Genomic DNA, 14,246 nt, shown 5'->3' on the forward strand with positions numbered 1-14,246 from the left:
CCCAAATTACCCAAACACTCTATATCCTCCAGCTCATATTCCCATGCCTGTAGCAGCCAGAAGCGAGTCCCTGATGTCGCTGGTGATTTGCTTGCAGCAGCACCTTGGTGTGTTTTCTGTGTTCTCCAAGTGAAAAGAAGCCTGTCAGGAGCCGGTGGTAGCTCCTGCTGCTTTGGAACACATTCTGCCACACTTGCTGTTTCTCCATGTCTCTAGCAGCCAGAAACCAGTTTCTGCTGCCTCCCTGCTTCTTTTCCATGGCAGACATAACAGCAGCTGCAAGCTCTCTTTTGCTGAGAAAAGCAACTCTGCACACAGAGCTTGGAGCCTCTGAGAGAGGGGTTCTGTAGCGAGGATGGAAAATTGGAAAAAATAAATATTGCCTTGCTAAAATCAGAGAGAGGATAAACATCAAATAAAAGGAAGGAATAATATCTAACTCCCAGCTTGCCTGCAAAACAAGCCCAGATATTTCTAACACTGAAAACTTTTGGAACAGTCAGGAAGTCCATGGCATTATGATTTCAAATCTGCTTCCTCTGCTCTGATTTTCAAGGGAAGAGGGAGTTAAACATGCCTATTTACTCCTATTACAGAAGGATCTCTATTTTGTTGGAGTAACAATCCAAAGAAACTCCCATCTTACTTGGATTTGACAGCTGAAACTCTCAGCAGAGTTGGGAAGTTTCTGTGGAACAAAAGAGCCACAATTGCTGGAATAACAAAATGCAACTCAGCAAAAGACAGCAATTCTATTGACAAATCCATGGAGGAGGAGGAGGATGACACCAGGAACACACTCCAGCTGAAAGCAATAATTTATTGGAAAGTGCAGGAAATCAAATGGACAGTCTCTGGTTATGCTCAGGCATTTATCCAGGAGTCAGAGAGAAAAGTGGGAACCCTGCACTGGGATAAGGCCTTCCAGTGGCTTCACTTCCTACGGGCTCTCTCCTTTTTTGCCAACTACCTGCAAGAGGAAAAACAGCAGGAATAAAGTTTCAAACAGGAGGTCCTTGGTTCAGGCAGACTGAAGTGCAGCTCCCAGGGAGAGAGTCCAGGCTGTGCCCAGGGAAGATCCGGGAATCTGGGACTGCCCGTGGGATTAAAAAGCTGGAAAAGCAGGACCCACCTGCCGGGTTTAGTGCTGGGACACAGCAAGGCCTCGGCTCAGGGGCAGCAGTTAGGCTGGGACTGCAGGAGAACACCCCAAAGCCAGGTTAAACATCCAGCATGACACGCAGCACGCTCCAGGAGAAACTCAGGTGGGAGAAGGCCCTGGATGCTCCACGTTCCTTGCCCTCGGCAGCTTTGTCTCCCTCAGAATACTGACCTCGCCGTGCAGCTCCTACAAAATAGGAGAACCTATGGAAATCATCCACTGGTGGATCTCTAATTATTAAGAAACAAAACTTCAGCAAAATGTGTCCAAGCTCTACTGCAAAGCAGCAGGTCTGAGGAGACACAGGGATTTATTCCAGAGGGGACACAAGTACTTCACAGCTTTTAATACATAAATGAATATGAGCAGAAATTTTGCATTTATTTTAGGTCTGATGATGTCCACAGTTGCACAAGCATGGAGGGACACTAATCACATTACTATGTTATTTAGGATATTTTGAATGGCAATATATAACAAACAAACTATGTCTCATAATCTGCTATTCAAAGGAAACTAATAATAAGCCGATAACATGCAGTTTGGGGTCTATCTGTAATTTACCACACTTCTGGTTAAATTACAGCTCCTGACTGTAAAAACCCTGAGAAATCACAATTTTAATCAATTACTCCTCAAAATAAAAGAATTGTGATACATAATGGCATTAACATTAAAAGTTATATTCTGGCATATATAACACAGACCTTTATCAAATACTAAAATGTATAGAAAATCTATTTGGCAATTGCTTTGATGTCTCCTGTGAATACAGCAAATTGCAATACCCTACTGTTGCTAAAATACGATTTTAATGTATCCACTTTCTAGAGTGTATATTGGACAAGAACAAATATTTGCAAAGGTCCGGTTTCACTTCTAACTTCTTCCAAACAGTTGTCTCCTGTCTGATGCATATATTTTAGTATTTTGTTGATGGATTATGATACGGATTAAGACAACAACATGCCTCTTGGTCTTTTCAGCTGCATACTGAAAAATTACCTCCACAAGAAATGAAAAGCCTTATCTGAATGCATTTACCTCTCAGACAGAAGTTACAGGAATCATCTGCCTGCCTTTGATGCGACAGTAGTTTCTCTCTGAGAACTTCTGCCCAGTCTTGAAAGGTTTCTGGTAGATCTTCAAGTATTCCCCATCTGAGGCTTTTCTCCTCCATAGAAATCCTGCAGAAAGGAAAGATAAACCAGAAAAGTTATTTGTAAGACATTCAAACAAGTCACACCTAGATATATAACAGCAGGAGAAGGTAGCAAAAATTTTGGGTGGGTGGTCTGACAAATATTGAAAAGAAACAAATTGTTTTTCTAACACAGTAGGCCCATGAAAGCAAAACTGACTGAAGAACACAGGGGTTTCTTACCAAGGCAGAGCAAGGTGGTACTACCTGCATAGAGAAAATTCATAATAATCCCCTAAAAATTACAGAAAAAACAACATTTTCTTTAAATTAAAAATACAACCACACCGTTAAATTATCACATTGGCAATATGCACTGTTTTTCAAGTATTACACTCGAGTTGATTTAATACATTTTTCGGAGCATGCACAAACAAATATTCAGAATGATACTGTAATTGCTCACCAGAGAGCACTGCCATGTCACTGTGACAAAAAAAGCAATCTCAGCCAACTTCTTGTGCCCAAAACTCCCCTTAAGAGCTTACTGTGTGTTTTACAAAAATATCTGAAGTTGTTTACTGGAATTGTTTTGAAACACAAAATGGAATAAAATTCCTAAGTGCTGAAACATCTTAGGCATTAATTTGAATAGCTTTGCATGGAATAGATGAAATATCTCAGTTCTCTATAGTACAGTTGGAAGAAACCATATGATAATTTATGTAGAGAAGGGGAATGAAACCAGTTTATTTTTCCCTCGTTTATTCCTGTCGATAGAATATTGAGCACAAGAAGGCGGGGTATAAAATGTATTGGTCTTCTTGGACATAAAAATGTTGGAAAGACAGGCACACATCATTAAAGCTGGCTGTGGATTAGACTCCATGAACTACATCTGCAAGCCTTTCCCCCCCATCTGCATTTCCTCCAGTGTGGGAACGAGGGGAAGGTACATACAGCATTCCAGGTATGGCCAGAGGGTATCAGGAAGCGCAGTATTGCTAAGACACTTAATTCAAATAAATAAATAAATACGAAAATAAATAAATAAAGAAATAAATGCTTCAACATCATTTCCCCGTATTCACCAATTTCCCGCTTGTACATGAAATCGATGCATCAATTTACTTCCTGACTCCCAAAGCTCATTTTGCTTTTCATTTAAACCAAAAGGTAGTGAAAAATCAATTCAAAATTGTTCCGCAGCTGCTGAATTATTCTCTACCTCATGTCTTTACCGATGCTGAGGGGCACCATCATGCAGCTGCTTCTAGGAACTGGAGTTCATCTCACCGAGCGGGTGGCGAGGGATGCTGTGTCTGTCCCTGGATATGAACGCTATGGGAAAAGGAAAGACCTCAGCGGCCCGGCCCCGGCCGAGCCCGGCGGCCGCCCCCGGCCCGTCCTGCCCCGCTCCCCCTCAGAGGAGAGGGGCTGCCCACCCTGGCCCACGGCCCCTCCCTACCTGCAGCCGGCCTCGGCGGGATCGGGCCGGGCTCGCCTCGGTTCGGCTCCATCCGGCGCGGTTCGGCCGCGCTCGGCTAAGCGGCGCTCGGCTCCGCTCGGTCCGCAGCCCCGGCCCGGCCCCGCCGGAGGCGAGCGCTCGGTGTGTGCGGCTGGAGCGGCGGGCGAGGAGCGGAGCGGGGCCGGCGGGCGCCGGAGCCGTCCGGAGGCCTCTCGGGCGGGCCCGACCCCGGGAGAGTGGCGGCATCTCGCGTCCGGCGGGCCGCACGACGGGCCGGTGTCCGCGGCGCCGCCCGGCCGGGCTCCAGCGGGCCCGGCCTCTCCGCCTCAGCCCGGGGCCACCGGGGACGGGCGGCGGCCGTGAGGAGCGAGGCGCTCCCGCGGGCCGCACTCCCGGGGGCTGCCGGGATCCTCCCCGGGCGGGGTCTCCGGGAGGTGAGGGATGAACCTTGTTCACAATCAAATTCCCCCAGCACTCACAGCCATACTCAGGATGCCCCAGCTCACTCCACGAGGGAACCTCAGAGCCCTCCCCTAAACCTCAGTGCCTGCCCCATTGGCTGCCAGGGCCATTAGCACCAGCAGAGCTACCCAGGCAGAGGCAGGCTGAGGAGACATCTGAGGCCACATCTCTCAACAGTCTATTCTTCCTGCTGCTGCACACTCTGTGCCTCACTGCTGGAACTATGCGGTCCCCTTGCTGCTGCCTTCTCTGCCTCCTCCTCTACTTCCTCCTCCTCTCTGGGACATGGGCAAACCTGGAGGGTAAGTGGGAGCCCTGGCTCATACTCATCTATCTCCATGGGACTCCATAGGAGAGGCTTCCTGCTCCCTGCTCACCTTGGGCACTTGCTTCCTCACTTCCCCTTGTCCCCTAGCTCCATACCTCCTCCCCAGCAGGGATGCATGCACTCCAGGTGGGTGCAGGGGATGGCAACTGGGGCTGCAAAGGCTGTAAAGGGCTTATGGGGGCCCACGGATCCCTGCAACCTCAAGGACCCATCCCTCAGCTCCTTCACTTTCCTCAGCCCCCTTCTCTCAGTCCCATCTCCTCCCTGTCAACCCTTGTCTCATGTAGGGACCTTCACTATCCGGCTGCTCCAGACCAACACCTTCCAAAACACGTCATTTGCAGAAACAGAGGGGCTGGGCCTGCTGGAAGACATCAAAGTTGGTTATCTTGATAAATACACATGGCCCATCCACTTCTGCCAGCCCTGGGTGCACCCAGCCCTGCCCCGAGCTGACTGGGATACCATTGAGAACCTGATTAAGAACTATTTGCATAACTTCAGCCATATATTCAATGCAGTGCCCATGCAAATGGAAGTCCCCCGTGAGTACCCAGTCTTCACTGCATGCCCTTTCTGAAAAGCAGCTGGGAAATGGGGAAGGATCTGATAGTGCTGGTGCTGTATAGAAGACACAGACCATGGCTGGAGGAAGGCAATTGCAGCCCCTCATGCAACCTCTGTTCACTCTCTGCTCCACCAGACCCATTTGTGGCTCAGTGGATGGCAGGCTGCGTGCTGTACCCCAACAGAACCTCCCAGGCCTTTGTCTATATGGGTTACAATGGTCAGGATTTGCTCAGCCTCAACACAAAGAATGTCACCTGGACCCTCTCCCAGGACACCAAGTTTTCACAGTATGTCGAGTCATTTTTCCAGAACTCCACTGTCTTCACTGAGACAGTGGAAATCATGTTCAATGAAAGTTGTGTCAATGGGATGAAGATGCTTCTCCACTATGGGAGGGCAGCTCTAGAGAGACAAGGTGAGACCACCATGACCCTGCAAGAGCCACCCCCACGCTGGGGACCAGCCCTGCCCCACCATACTTGCCCCACACCTTTGCTCTCATTCCCCAGAACCGCCTGTGGCCACGGTCTTCACCCGCACCCCTAGGCTAGACCAGCTGCTGCTGGTTTGCCACATCAGCAGCTTCTACCCCTTGTCCCATCAGCGTGGCCTGGCTGCGGGATGGCCAGGAGGTGCCTCCAGGCCCAGTGCTCAACAGCAGCCCCATCCTGCCCAAGGCTGACCTCACCCACCAGCTCCAATGTCCTGGCCATGGCTTGCTGTGCTTGGCACAGCTATATCAGCCGTGTGCACCACCAGAGCCTGGGCACCTGCAGCCTTGTCATTCCATGGGGTAGGTGCCACTCATAGACATGGGGTGCAGGCTGCAGATGAAAGCCACTGGCCCTGTGAGGGGCAGCACCTGACTGGCACTGTCACCTTCATACAGTCACCCTCTTCCCTCCCTGTGCCAGAAAACAGCAGCGCAGCCCCATCAGCATCAGCATTGTGGTTCTGCTTCTTGTGGCCACAGCCTCTGCTGGGGTATTTTGGTAGTGGAAGCACAGGTGAGGTCTCCCTCCCATCACCTGCTGTAAGATTTATGGGCATGTAGGTCGGCGCAGGGGTTGCAGCAGCAGCAGCTCTGTAGGGGTGAACTCTCTGAGGTCCATCACAGCTCACACATAGCCTTTGCAGGAAGGGTAATGAGGCTGCATGGGAGACCTAAGAGTTCATCATTTGAGGCCTGGTTGCCCACAGAGCAATAACTCTTTGCTCTCTTGTGGTGTCCCTTAAACCCCTTGGGGCAAGTGCCAGGGTCTTGCCTTGGAAGGATGGACTATAGAGTCTTGCCTGCCTAGGCTGAAAGAATGGTGCTTCCTCAGTGCTTTGCCCCAGTCTCTTCTCTCCCCATGCCCCTGGTCCTCGTAGTTTCTCTTTTCCCTGCTTCCCTATTGGTGGTGGTATCCCAGTGTCCGCTCCTGTACCCTCTCTAGATCACTGACCCCTGCCCTGCTCTTAGTACCACCCCCGTGCCCTTAGACCATTGGTTCCTGATCCCTATTTAGGCCTGTGCACAGCACATGGCCGGGTCTTTTTGTCCCTGATCCCTTTAGGGTGCTGGAATAAACCTTGCTGGAATTTATCGTACAAAAAGGCCCTTCTTGCCTCTCTTTGCTGAGCCCAGCCATGGCGTGTGTGATGTGAGTTTGAGTGCTTCGCCTGAATCCTCCGTGAGTGGCTTTTACACAGGAGATGTTTATGGGGCTCTAGGTAGCAGCTCCACCATGTGAAAAGCACACTGCTAGAGATCTTTGTCTCGGCTCCAGCTCTGAAACAATTCAGCTCCCCCCCTACCATCACTGAGTCCACCCCAGAGTCAATATCCCAGTCCCACAATCCTTTTCAGCTGCAGCCCTAGAGTCCCCACCCCTGCTCCATAGTGACTATTCCAGCCCTTCCATCATTTCAGCATGCATCTCTCAGTCCCTTTCTCAGCTCTGCAGTTTCTTTCTATTATCACTCACAATCACAGCAGCACAGTGATTTCAGCAGCAGCCCTACACTGGCTATCACAGGCCCAGACAATATCCGTGCAAGCCTGGGATTTCTGGTGCAATCTTCCATTCCCCTTTTCAGCTCTAGTGATCCTGTTCCGTTTTCAGTCACAATAGGCAGTGCAAACATCAATATCACAGGCCTACAGAGATTTCAGCAGACAAATCCTACAGTCTTTACACCTGTCCTACAGTTCCTATGCCATTAACAATCTCTATCCCACCCCTCTGGTGATTTCAGGTGGAGCTCTAGAAAGCCCTTCCCAGCCCCAGTGGTTTCAGCTCTTGACCCACAAGCTTTATTTCCCAGCCAGCTGGGTTCTTCTTCCAGCCCTACGTGTGTGTTTCTCCACCTCTGCAGCCTGAATCTTGTCCTGCTTCAAAGGGGCAGGATCTTCATCTTGGCCCCAGCTTGGTAACAATTCAGCTCTGACCCCTACAGTGTCTACACCCACCCCGCAGTGAATATCTCAGCCCCACTGTGATTTCAGCCCCAGCCCTTCAGTGCCACCCCCAGACACAGGCAACATCCCAGCAGCGCCAGCTTCTAAGGAGCCATCTCAGAGCAATCCCTTTTCAGCTCTACACCCCCCTCCCAATTTCAGCGTCAAGACCCAGCCCCAACATCAATATCACAGGCCTATAATGATTTCAGCACACCAATGCTACAGGCTCTATGTCAGCCCTAGAGTTTCTATGCCCTTGGCAGTCTCTATGCCACCACTGCAGGGATTTCAGCTGGAGCCCTGGAGAGTCCCCTTCCCAGCCCCAGTGATTTCAGCTCTTGACCCACAAGCTTTATTTCAAGGCCAGCACGGTTCTTCCAGCTCTGCGTGCGTTTTTCTGCCTGTCTCTGCCAGGTGTAGCTGCTCCAGGTTGAGACAACAGGGTCCTTTTTTTGTCTCTAGTTGTGCGGTTTCAGCTTCAGCTCTAGAAATGGTATTCCACCTCCATCCCTATAATCTTTATTCCATTACCAACCCCTGGGCATGTGTCCCATTTCACAGTCGCTTCCCAAGTCTACACTCACTATCCCCTTTGAACAGTGATTGCAATTGCAGCACTGCAGTCCTCAGTGATTTCAGCTTCAGTCCCACAAGCTTTATTTCACTGCCAGCTCTTGTTTCACTTCTGTCTCCACATCTTCCCAGCAGTGGCAAAAAATGCTGCTTCTGGTTCTCAGAGTATGATTTTTTGTTTTTGCTCTAGCTGTGTGTTGTTTCAGCTCAGCTCCTGTTCCCCTAGTCCAGCCTCAACCTGCCAATCCTTACTTACTGCAGCAACAGGTCTCCAGTCCCTACCCCAGCCCTTACGGTGATTTCAGCTCCAGCCTGCAGTTCCCGTCCCGGCTCCATATTCCCTATTCCAGCCCCACAGGGGTTTTACCCCAAAGCCTACCATCTTTGTGTCTCCTCCAGCTCTGCTGTCTCAGCTCCAGCTCCTCAGCTTCCCACTGCCTGCAGCTAAAAGCTGCTGCTGCTGCTTCTCACTGCAGCCCGGGGCTGTTGATAAGGCCACAAGTCAGTCACTGTCATCACTGAAATGTCTTTAGGAGTTTTGTATCACCCACCCTCCTGGATTCCCAACCTCGGGGACACTTGAAGCCCAACATGTATCTCCCCCCTTCCCCTGGGTCTCAGCCCAGCACTTGTCCGAAGGCCCCCTCAGCTCCCCCAGGCAGCACCAGGGGCTGGGAAGAGCCACTGAGCCCCTGCTCCCTCATCCCAAAAGGTGCTCTCGGGTTGGTTCTCGGGCCCTGGAGCCCTCCGAGCCCCCACACCCTCAGCCTCTGCTTGGTACCACGGGGCAAGGGCTGGTAACCCCCCAGGCATCTCCTGCAGGCCCTGAGCTGCAGCTCCATCCCCTTCTCCCGTGGGGAGAACCCTCCAGCCCCAGCATTTCCATTGTTCCACACTGTTTTGGGCCTGCCTCTAGTGCCAAGGGCTTTATTCCACACCCTGGGGCTTTTGTCTCCACCGGGCTCACAGCCCCTGCTTCAGCCCTAGCCCTACAACCTTTACTGAATTAACACCAGATATCTAGTAAAAGAAAACCAAACCAAAATAATGTAATAAAACGAGCAAAATAATGAAGTGGTGCAATAAAAAAGAAAATAATAGTTATTTCTAATAAGAACAAAATAAAATATTAAAACTTCAAAATACGCAGCTTTATTCCTGATATTTTAAATGCTACTTTAAATCCAGAAGCCACGGAAGCGCTTCTCCCCTGCCCCTGGTAGCAGCAGCCGGTCCCCCTGCGCCGCACCAGGCCCCGCACCGGCCTCCGGCCGCCCTGGGTATGGCTGGCACCACTGCCCCAGGACACCGCCGACCCCCAGATACTGGCGCAGGCAGACGCAGGAGTCGCGTCCGTGCTCACCCTCGCTTCCTGGGCCGGCAGCGGCGCTCCTTCCGACCGCTCAAAGCCAAACATCGCCCCCCGTCCCGCCGCCGGACTGAGGGCGGCAGCACCTCAGGGCGCTATTTATGCCCCAGGGACGGCCAGCTCAGCCAATCATAACCGGAGAGAGCGCCGGCCCCGCCAATCCCTGTTGAGGAAGCGCCGGCCAGGTGAGCCCAACCAATCACAACCGGAGGCAGAGCCGGCCCCGCCAATCCCAGCTCGGCTCCGCGAGCCCCCGCTGTCCCCTCACGCCCCCGCTCCCGCCAGGGCCGGCGGATCGGGGCCGGGGGGTTCGGGGCCGGGGCTGAGGACCGGGGCGGCGTTGCGGTCGCGATCGGGACCGGGAGCGCTGCGGGCGGCAGGAGCCGCTCCTGCTCCGCCCGCAGCCGGCGCTGCGCCGGCGTCCTGCCGGGGCTCCGGGCACGAGAGGACGGCGGCGGCGATTTCCTGGTGCCGACAGGGCCGGGCCGGGCCGCGGGGAACCCCCGTGCCGGCCCCGGGACCCCCCAAATCCCGCCGCTCCCCGCGGTGCCGGGGAATTTTTTTCCAGTATAGGCAGAAAACTCAAAACTCGAGGATACGGGATCTGAGGGGAGAGCAGAGATTCTGGTATAATTTCAAAATGCATTGGGAAAAATAAATCTATAGCTCATTTCCTCTCTATGGAAACCCCAGAAGTAAAAGCTGCTCGGCCAATTCCCTAAAGCATTCCAAAATCAGGCTCCTGAGGGGCGACGTTCGGGGCAACTCGTCTGGGTTCGGCTCTTCGGGGAAACTCGGCGCTTTCCGTCAGCCGTCGGCTGTTCTCGGCTGTTCGGCAAAACTCGGCCATTTCCGTCACGCCTCGGCTCTTTTCGGTTGCGAGGAGCGTGATGTCACTTTCGCCCCTCCTCGCCGCCATCTTAGTTGTGGCTGAAGCAATTCTGGTCGAGCCGCCATCTTGGTTGTGGCACACTTAAGGCCCCCGTGGGTGTCTAACACAGGCGCCTGACTAAATCCACTAACCTGAACCCAGCTGCGGCGCGGTTCAACCCACAGCCCGTGTCCCTACATCTGGAAACGCAACAGAAAATTGCCCCCGGGCGGCGCCGTGGTCGGGTTTTTGTGCAGGCAGTCCGATAGACATACCTGGGGTCCTCTCTTTTTCCTACCCTTTTCGCCGCTATCTTTAGAAGGTCAAGCGCCGCGAGTCGCGCCGCCATCTTGGTTGTGGCGCTCCCCTAATGTCCCCCTCGGCTGCTCGCACAGGCTCCTGACTACATCGACTGCCCAAACACTGTCGTGGCGCCGCTCAGCCCCCATCCCGTGTCCGCGCACCTGCGTACGCCACGGAAAATCGCTCCCGGGCGGCTCCGTTGTCCAGGTCGCGCGCAGGGAGCCGGCTACCACGTGCCCTGGGTCCTCTCATTTTTTCCCGCCTTTTTGGCCGTGATCTTTCGGCGCTCGGGCGGGAACAGTGCCCGTGAGCTCACAGTCCGGGGCTGCTACGGGCTCTCGGGGACGGGCACGGGGGTGAGCTGCAGTACCGCTCTATATCCACACGATGGCAGCATTGCCGCACAGCTCCGCCCAGGGCTGCTACGCGCCTCGGGTGCCGGCACGGGGGAGAGCTGCAGTACCGCTCTGTGTCCACACGGTGGCAGCGCTGCCGCAGGGAGCGGAGACAGAAAAGAACGTGGCCAAAACTCCCCTTCCAAACATCCTCGAAAATAAATGTCCCAAAAGACCCCCCACTACAACAACTACGAGAACCCTGCCATCAACCAAGGCAAAACCAAAAAGGTCTTCAGTTTAAGCTATATTTCAATATTTCTTCTTGATATTTCCATTAATCATTACAATTTATCTATTATGTCATGTACATTATATTAGGTATATTTGACATATTATAATATATGGAACATGTAATAATATAGAGTGGATCTATTGATATTATTTGGAATAATTTATAATTCTCTTTTTGTTAGTTATATTTTTTTTCAATTCATGTTTACTTCTTGATATTTTAAACTATATGAATTCATTAACCTAACACATCAAAAACACAGTTAATTACAATTGAACGACCCTGGTTTTCTAAGGGGGTAAATATTTATTAAAATAATACGGGCATATTTTCTTTTTCTGTGTGCTTTTGGGGAGGGAGGGGATGGGGTGTGGGGGGTTTTGTTTAGGGTTTTTTTGTTTGCTTAGTTTTGGATTTCTTGGCTAATAAACAAGGAGGTTTAAAGAGTTACAAAATAAAATGTCTATATTGTTTTATCGCTGCCTCTGAAATACACCTCAACATTGAGTTACTGCTGGTAATACTGTGCATGGGTAGAATGAGACCTGAAAGGAAAAAAAAAGACACCACAGTGTTTAGGTTTTCTCTATTCAGGTTTTTAATTTAGCAGAAAATACAGAGGATTTTTGCTAACTGTGCTCTCAATTATATCCAGACGTCCAGCAGACAGGGAGGTCATTTCTCAACTTCTTCCTTGCTGACCACATACTCGGGGGGAAAAAGGAGGGTGGATTTAATCCATCTGCATCTGAAAGAAAGTCAGGACAAAAGTCAAAGTGTTGCAGGAGAACTTGACAGCTGCAGCCACTTTGTTTCAATCTAGGGATACCCTCTACAGGCCAACTACACCCTACATGACAAATTTTAAGTCCCCGAGACTTGTCCCATTCCCCCTACACCCAGACAAGCAACAAGGCAGAGCAGCTCCGGGCCAAACACACCAACACCCCTGACACAGGACAGGACAAAAGGGGGGACACAACAGGGACAGAAATATCTCAGCAAGAAAAGTGACCCTGAGGACTGAGAGAACTCGGAATGAGATGACTGAGGTAAGGCCGATGGGGAGCTGACCAGGCTCAGAGAACCCTGTAGGAAGATGATGCCAATGGGATCATTTAGCCCAAAAACCACGTAGATGCCTGAGAATCCTATGGTCAGAATCCTCTACATAGCTTTGCATTCTGACAAGACCTAATCCACCAGAGTGGATGGTGGTGGTGCACAGCTGTGGATACAGCTCAGAACAAGACCTGGAAAGACACCAGCCTGGATGCTTATGAAGAGAGATGAGTCCAATGTGTGTCCAACACTCCTGAGTCAAAGGCACCTGGCTGAGGAATGCAGAGATCAAAAATGCTAAGGTTGATGTCAGGGGTTTTAAAAGGCCCCTTGAAGGGCAAAGGCAAAAGACACAAAAGGGATGAGATGCCCAAAAGACACAGAGTGCACAACAAACAAATGACACGACACATGCTGGGACTGCTCTGCCCTACACACCTCAGCATCGTGCCTCAAAATGAGACTCTCTTGATGTAGCCTAAGGTGCACATCCTGGACCTCTCCATCCCCAAAGCTGACTCAAATTTCTCCCAGTGACCCCCTCTGTGGCTCCTAGCCCCACCACTTATCTCTGAGTTGTCTGGGGATGTGAATCCATGTCGGGTGCCAAAGAAGGTCACCTCTCCCTCAGGGAAATTCCTGTGGCCACCAGGCCGTTGTCTCTTAGTCAGCAACAATAAAGGAAAGCAAACGTGACCATGTGATCATAGCAGTCCAAAACCCAAAACACAACAATTCTGCTACTCACCATCTCCTAAGCACACCCAGGTCCTCGGGCCCAGTGCTTCAGCTGTGCTCAGACACCAACGCTGACAGTGCAGTGTCTGCCTGGGTTAAGAGGAGGGAAGGTGATGTGGCATTGCTGAAACTTGGGTGGACCCTCCCTCCTCCTCCCTGACTGTGGCATTTCCTCACTGGCTGGCAGCAGCAATTACAGTTCCAGCCAAGATTGCAGACTGTGTTTCACTGAGACAGAAAAAAAAACTTCTCAGAAACAGTCAGAGCTATTTCTATTGCCTTCACCGAGACAGTTTCTTCTGTTTTCAAGCCCTTTATTGTGTAATTTATATATACAAACATTTTATGTGCGTTTTTAAACCCTGTATATCTATATCTAGAATTTCTTCTCCTCCAAGATCCTGTATAAAATACAACAGAGTTCTATTTTGAAATCCATAGCAATAAAAATTATTTTTATATACATATTAAGATAATGAAAGTTAACATTTTTCAGGTGTTGTTTTTTTGGTTTTTTTTTTTTTTTTTTTTTTTTTTTTTTTTTTTTTTGTTGGTTGGTTGGTTGTTTTGTTTTTTGGTTTGGTTTGGGGTTTTTTTTTTTTTTTTTTTTTTTTTTTTTTTTTTTTTTTTTTTTTTTTTTTTTTTTTTTTTTTTCCCCACAAACACAACCCCTAAACTTCCAAGCATTTTTGGGCTGTAAACCTGCCTTTTTTGGGAGGACCCACCTAACCCCTCTCACGCCCTATTCACCTCGTCCTCCACTGCATCTTCACTCTACATTGGGGTGCCCGAAGTGACATCATCACCCCACAGATTCCAACTCCCTCCCTTTTTACTCGCCCACAAAGAAGGCACAAAAAGGATCAGCCCGGACGGCAGCATGTTGCATTAATGATGCCATTACACACGTACATCCCTCCTCCGAAAGGGGCATCTGCTAAAAGAATACAGGGAAGGCAGTTATAGGTGTACTTTTCATGGAAAACTCTCAGCAGATGTGTGAAACGACGTTTTACCTCGACGCTTACAAAGCCGGCATTCGGGAAGGCCGGTGCTGGCCAAGATCCGTCCCCACACAAGGGCGAAGGACCCGCTCGCTCCCCTGACGGGACTGCAGCTCCTCGCA

The 14,246-nt window shown here is 50.7% G+C and overlaps 2 long non-coding RNA genes across 5 annotated transcripts; both read right to left on the bottom strand.

The window, feature by feature from the left end:
* Window positions 1–818: 818 nt before the first annotated feature.
* LOC310917657 lies at window positions 819–9,580 on the bottom strand. Of its 2 annotated transcripts, XR_014591469.1 has the most exons (5): window positions 9,511–9,578; window positions 8,527–8,630; window positions 2,207–2,349; window positions 1,133–1,348; window positions 819–970 (listed from the first exon to the last, which is right to left on the bottom strand). It is a non-coding gene; the product is annotated as an uncharacterized lncRNA (long non-coding RNA). The 2 variants fall into 2 exon arrangements; XR_014591468.1 differs by lacking the exon at window positions 8,527–8,630 and having other exon boundaries at window positions 9,511–9,580.
* A 2,337-nt stretch (window positions 9,581–11,917) lies between these two features.
* LOC310917384 lies at window positions 11,918–14,245 on the bottom strand. 3 transcript variants are annotated; one of them, XR_014591438.1, is made up of 4 exons: window positions 14,137–14,245; window positions 13,871–14,054; window positions 13,131–13,210; window positions 11,918–12,068 (listed from the first exon to the last, which is right to left on the bottom strand). It is a non-coding gene; the product is annotated as an uncharacterized lncRNA (long non-coding RNA). The 3 variants fall into 3 exon arrangements; XR_014591439.1 differs by having other exon boundaries at window positions 14,033–14,057; XR_014591440.1 differs by having other exon boundaries at window positions 13,871–14,057.
* Between the last annotated feature and the right edge of the window lies 1 nt (window position 14,246).

The sequence above is a fragment of the Zosterops lateralis genome (assembly GCF_965231275.1).
Source record: "Zosterops lateralis genome assembly, chromosome: 20".
NCBI classification, from domain to species: domain Eukaryota; kingdom Metazoa; phylum Chordata; class Aves; order Passeriformes; family Zosteropidae; genus Zosterops; species Zosterops lateralis.